This window comes from Engystomops pustulosus, unplaced genomic scaffold (assembly GCF_040894005.1).
Source record: "Engystomops pustulosus unplaced genomic scaffold, aEngPut4.maternal MAT_SCAFFOLD_194, whole genome shotgun sequence".
Classification (NCBI taxonomy): Eukaryota; Metazoa; Chordata; class Amphibia; order Anura; family Leptodactylidae; genus Engystomops; species Engystomops pustulosus.
In genome coordinates, this window is record NW_027285074.1 from 158787 (window position 1) to 165000 (window position 6214).

Genomic DNA, 6214 nt, shown 5'->3' on the forward strand with positions numbered 1-6214 from the left:
GACCGCGGGGCAGAGGGCGCTTAAGCCACGCTCTCTCTCCATCCCACCAGTACAAACGGGGAAAAAATTTCAAAGTGTGGGAGAACCGGGGACCCGACCGGTGGCACTCTGCCTCTCGCTGCCGCCCTCCTGGAAGCGTCCTCGGTCACTCGGAGTACGGCAGATTCCAGAGCTCCGGAATGGTGAAAAAGAACCGGAGAGAGGGCGACTCTGGTTTCTCACTGCCGGGCGAGGACCACCGCAGGCGGCGGGGACGTCTGACAGGAGACGGCGCCGCGGCAGGCTTTCTAAGTGGCTGGGCTTTTTGTCCTCGGCGAAAGTCGAAAAAATTTTGCGGTCCGAGCTGCCCTGCTCCTGCCGGGGAAGGCTTACCGCCGGCGGCTGCCAACCCCTGGCTTGCCCGCCGGATCGCCTTCGAAGGCTGCTGAAAAAGAACCCCGAGACGGGCACCTCTCGGAAGAACCGCAGACCAAAACCGACCGGTCCGACTTTCAGTGCACCTTCGGCGGCAGAGAGAAGCAGCAAAAATACCGGTCAGAGAAGGGGAGTTTTGGTCGACTCTGCCAGGCTTTTGCACTAAGTCAGATCCGTAATGCCAGCGGGACTGAGTCGCTTTTGCGTGCCGTGGTCCTGGAGGCCTGCTCGGACAGGGCGGTCCTTCGGGTCCCGCGGGAAGGGGCATTTCATGTTCCTCTGCGGGAGGTGATCCATTTTCTGCGGGAAATGGCGAGCCCCTTCGGCTACAAGAGTGTGTAGGTCCCGCTCAACAGTCTACGTCCTTAACCATCGGGGACTTTGTAGATTGTGCCCGTCATCGCTCTCCGCAGAACAGAGCGGGAGGTCTCCGCGGCGGAGGCCGGAGAGGGCGCGAGGTGAGCGGCATGGTATGACTGGGTTCGTGCCGCTCACTGGTACCCGGAGCGTGGCGCCCTCCGGGTAAAAGGCTAGCCGGGGCGAGCAGGTGGGTTGACGGGCGCATAAGCCACGCCGTCCCCGCCATACAAGGTGCCGGTGGCCTGGCGAACCACCGGCGTAAGGCTAGCCAGGGCGGACCGCGGGGCAGAGGGCGCTTAAGCCACGCTCTCTCTCCATCCCACCAGTACAAACGGGGAAAAAATTTCAAAGTGTGGGAGAACCGGGGACCCGACCGGTGGCACTCTGCCTCTCGCTGCCGCCCTCCTGGAAGCGTCCTCGGTCACTCGGAGTACGGCAGATTCCAGAGCTCCGGAATGGTGAAAAAGAACCGGAGAGAGGGCGACTCTGGTTTCTCACTGCCGGGCGAGGACCACCGCAGGCGGCGGGGACGTCTGACAGGAGACGGCGCCGCGGCAGGCTTTCTAAGTGGCTGGGCTTTTTGTCCTCGGCGAAAGTCGAAAAAATTTTGCGGTCCGAGTTTCCCTGCTCCTGCCGGGGAAGGCTTACCGCCGGCGGCTGCCAACCCCTGGCTTGCCCGCCGGATCGCCTTCGAAGGCTGCTGAAAAAGAACCCCGAGACGGGCACCTCTCGGAAGAACCGCAGACCAAAACCGACCGGTCCGACTTTCAGTGCACCTTCGGCGGCAGAGAGAAGCAGCAAAAATACCGGTCAGAGAAGGGGAGTTTTGGTCGACTCTGCCAGGTTTTTGCACTAAGTCAGATCCGTAATGCCAGCGGGACTGAGTCGCTTTTGCGTGCCGTGGTCCTGGAGGCCTGCTCGGACAGGGCGGTCCTTCGGGTCCCGCGGGAAGGGGCATTTCATGTTCCTCTGCGGGAGGTGATCCATTTTCTGCGGGAAATGGCGAGCCCCTTCGGCTACAAGAGTGTGTAGGTCCCGCTCAACAGTCTACGTCCTTAACCATCGGGGACTTTGTAGATTGTGCCCGTAATCGCTCTCCGCAGAACAGAGCGGGAGGTCTCCGCGGCGGAGGCCGGAGAGGGCGCGAGGTGAGCGGCATGGTATGACTGGGTTCGTGCCGCTCACTGGTACCCGGAGCGTGGCGCCCTCCGGGTAAAAGGCTAGCCGGGGCGAGCAGGTGGGTTGACGGGCGCATAAGCCACGCCGTCCCCGCCATACAAGGTGCCGGTGGCCTGGCGAACCACCGGCGTAAGGCTAGCCAGGGCGGACCGCGGGGGAGAGGGCGCATAAGCCACGCCGACCCCGCTGTACAAGGTGCCGGTGGCCTGGCGAACCACCGGCGTAAGGCTAGCCAAGGGCGTACCGCGGGGCAGAGGGCGCATAAGCCACGCTCTCTCTCCATCCCACCAGAACAAACGGGGAAAAATTTTCAAAGTGTGGGAGAACCGGGGACCCGACCGGTGGCACTCTGCCTCTCGCTGCCGCCCTCCTGGAAGCGTCCTCGGCCACTCGGTGTCCGGCAGATTCTAGAGCTCCGGAATGGTGAAAAAGAACCGGTGAGAGGGCGACTCCGGATTCTCTCTGCCGGGCGAGGACCACCGCAGGCGGCATGGGAAGTCTGACAGGAGACGGCGCTGCGGGCAGGATTTCGAAGTGCATGGGCTTTTGGCCTCGGCGAAAGTCGAAAAAATTTTGCGGTCCGAGCTGCCCTGCTCCTGCCGGGGAAGGCTCACCGCCGGCGGCTGCCGACCCCTGGCTTGCCCGCCGGATGTCCTTCGAAGGCTGCTGAAAAAGAACTGCCAGGCGGGCACCTCTCGGAAGAACCGCAGACAAAAACATAAAAATTTTGGGCGATCCGACCCTCAGTGCACCTTCGGCGGCAGAGAAAAGCATCAAAAATACCGGTCAAAGAAGCGAGGTTTTGGTCGACTCTGCCAGGTTTTTGCACAAAGTGTTGGCATCGTGCGGCGTCGCGCTTTGCTGTACCGTATCCCCAATGGAGCGGCGCCCGGCGGGGTAGGCTAGCCATGTGAGGTCGAGGGCGGGAGAACGGGACGTAAGCCAGGCCGTTCTCCACAAGAAATTCCGGACGCGGAGACCCCTTCTCCGCCCTACGGTCCCCAATGGGGTGGCGCCCGGCGGGTGAGGCTAGCCATGGGAGGACGGGACGCAAGCCAGGCCGTTCTCCACAAGAAATTCCGGACGCGGAGACCCCTTCTCCGCCCTACGGTCCCCAATGGGGTGGCGCCCGGCGGGTGAGGCTAGCCATGTGAGGTCGAGGGCGGGAGGACGGGACGTAAGCCAGGCCGTTCTCCACAAGTAAAATTCCGGACGCGGAGACCCCTTCTCCGCCCTACGGTCCCCAATGGGGTGGCTCCCGGCGGGTGAGGCTAGCCATGTGAGGTCGAGGGCGGGAGGACGGGACGTAAGCCAGGCCGTTCTCCACAAGTAAAATTCCGGACGCGGAGACCCCTTCTCCGCCCTACGGTCCCCAATGGGGTGGCTCCCGGCGGGTGAGGCTAGCCATGTGAGGTCGAGGGCGGGAGGACGGGACGCAAGCCAGGCCGTTCTCCACAAACTCCCAGCGGTAGAGTCTCGGCTCTCCGCTCTTTTGATCGATCTGACACAGCGCGATCCGGCGGGGCAAGGCACTTTGCTCGGTCAGGGGTATTGGCCCCGGCCGGTTTATGGTAAAGCGTTCCTTAGCCTCAGTCTTGGTCGCGCATCAATCCCCCGCTCCCCGTGAGCGGCTGTCGTCCTCTGCCTAAGGTTGTGTAGCGCGGTGCCAGTGTGGTCCTCGCACGGCCCCGCTCCTGCCACAAGCGGTAGGACTCTCTGCTTCGGCTGAGGTTTGCTACGAAGCGTATGGAACGGGCGTACTCCACCGTACCGTGGGTGGGGGGCGGCGGCGTTGGCGGCGGCAGCGTCCAGCGAGGAGCTCCGGCTCCCCGCGGTAGCGCCTCGCCTAGTGTCCCTCGGGCAAGTCCAATCGCCCCCCGCCCGGTCGGAGAGCGCAGACACTTCTGTGTCCACGGTTTATTTCCGCAGCACGAAAAGGGACGGCTCCCGCTTGCTCCTCGCGGGGACGAGGCTTAGACCCACCGTGGCGCTTCCGCGGTAGGTAGGGTCGTCTGCCGTAGGAGCGGTAGCGGTCGAGTGGTCCCCAGTGTACCCTGTTAGCGCTGCCCGCCTACGCCTGAAGAGCTGCGGACCGAGAAAAAGGTTCGCTCCGCTGCTGACGGCGAAGCGCGCGGCACGCCGCGGAAGAGGAGAGGGAGCGGTCGCCCCCGGGGCGGCTCCCCTCCGAGTCCGGCAGAAGCAGAGATTGTAGCGGAGGGGGGGGGTTTTCTAAATTCCCCGGGCGTGTTATCCCCAGCGGTAGCCTTCGAACTCTTCAACCGCAAGCACGATCGCACGTTCACAGCACCCGTCACTAGGAGCCGGGCCAGAGGCGGGCGGCAGACGAAACCGACATGAGCGCTTAAGGGTATTGCACCCCCGGCGCCCAGACCCTGGAAATTGAGTCTGCCCCCAAAGCCCACCCGCGTCCTCCTTGGCGCTCCCGGAGTACATGGTCGTAGATGGGCCATCGGTCGCTAATGCCAAACTGCGTCCCAGGGGTGCGTCCCCTCTGACCAACGGCAGACCCATCCCTCTCGCCAATCCGCGGATCCCCGCCAGGTCCCGAACAGGGCTCGTCCTTTAGCGTTTCAAATGCGCCCTCCCCGCCATACGAGGGGTTGAGGACCGTAGCCTTCCCTTACGAGAGGCACCAGGGGTGCGCCTGCTCGAGGGCCCGGCCGTGGGCGTAACGCTTGGGCCGCCCGGGGGAGTCGGTAGACCATGGGAGACCAACACTCGCACCCGAACGTTGCCCGTGCTTTGTGGAAGAGAGCTTCTTTTGCGAGGTTGTCGCTGCGGATGGCGCCCGGACAAACCCTATCCCTAATACTTCTGGGGAATTGGCGTCTAAGCCACCCTGCTCGGTATCCCTGCACCCACGAAGGGGGCCGTGGAAGGCTTGGGGTCTCGCCGGCGAAACCGACCGGATGCCCGGGGTACTGAACCCCCGGGGTCCCACCCTGGAAATTGAGCCGTCCGACCCCGCCACGTCTTCCTAGTGCTCTCCTTGGCTCCCCCGCCTGTGGGCGTCGTTAGGGGCTGCGGTCATCAGCGCCGGCTAAGCTTCGGCAACACGGCCGACCCACCCCTTCGGCGCCTGGGGGAGCCTGGTCCCAGTCCGGGCCGTTCCGTAGAGGCGGCTATCCCTTACATGAGGGACTCGGTGCGTCCGCTCGGGCTGCGGGGCTCCGGCTCCGACAGCCGGGGAGCTGGTTTTGACCGCGGGCCTCGACGGGAGCCGGCAGGGACCGGACTTAGGCGTCAAGCCGAAAATAACCCCGGCACCCTCGCGTGCTTCCAAAGCGAGGGGACCTTTGGCCGAGCGGGGGCACCGGAAGCCGAACCGACCCCAACCCCTCTTCCTACCCCAGGGCTGGGCTGACCAATCCCCTGATCGGGTCTAAAATGGAAGAAGGGGATTCGAGGGAAGGGGCTGGCGGAAGGCAGTTGCCCGACGGAGTAGGCGAAGGCCAGGCCGTTTCCGAGTCCCGAGCAGAGGAGGGCGAACTCGGCTCTTCATCGACCGACGGCGAGGCGAGGGCGGTGGCTGCCGCGGGGAAGACTCCATTGCTCGTCAGCGCGCTAGGAGCGGGGCCGACTGGCTGCTCGGGGTATGGCATCCCCGGGGGCCCACCCTGGAAATCTTCGCTCCTCAGCCGCTGCAGGTTATAAGGTCCCGCCGCGCGTAAGCGCTCAACTCTCCGACCCACGGATGTCGAGCCCATGGTGAGCCGGCCGTTTCGTACGGGGAAAAGGGGTCCTCTGGCCCCACATCGATCGAGGGGGGTTTAGATCCGCGGAGGCACGCACCGCGAGGCGAATCGCTGCTTTTCCCCAAGAGGTTAACCTTCAAACCACCGAGTAGGTTCGGGGCAGGGCCGACAGTCTGCACTGGGGTATTGCATCCCTGGTGGGGCGACCCTGGAAATCTCTGCCCCTTTCCACTCTTTCGGTTGGGCCTCTCGTCGGGGCGAGCGTAAGTCGGCAAGCAGACGTGGGAAGAGGCTTCTTACCGGTGACACTCCCTTCGTGAGAGAGGCAGGTACTCGCCCCGGACCCCGGTCCAAATCTGCGCGGGCCGGACGGCGTCGGCCCTAGCCGAAGGCCGCTCCCGCGAAGCCAGGGAGCCGAAAATAACCCCGACACCCTCCGCGACCTCGCGTGCTTCCAAAGCGAGGGGAACCTTTGGCCGAGCGGGGGCACCCGAAGCCGAACCGACCCCAACCCCTCTTCCTACCCCAGGGCTGGGCTGACCAAT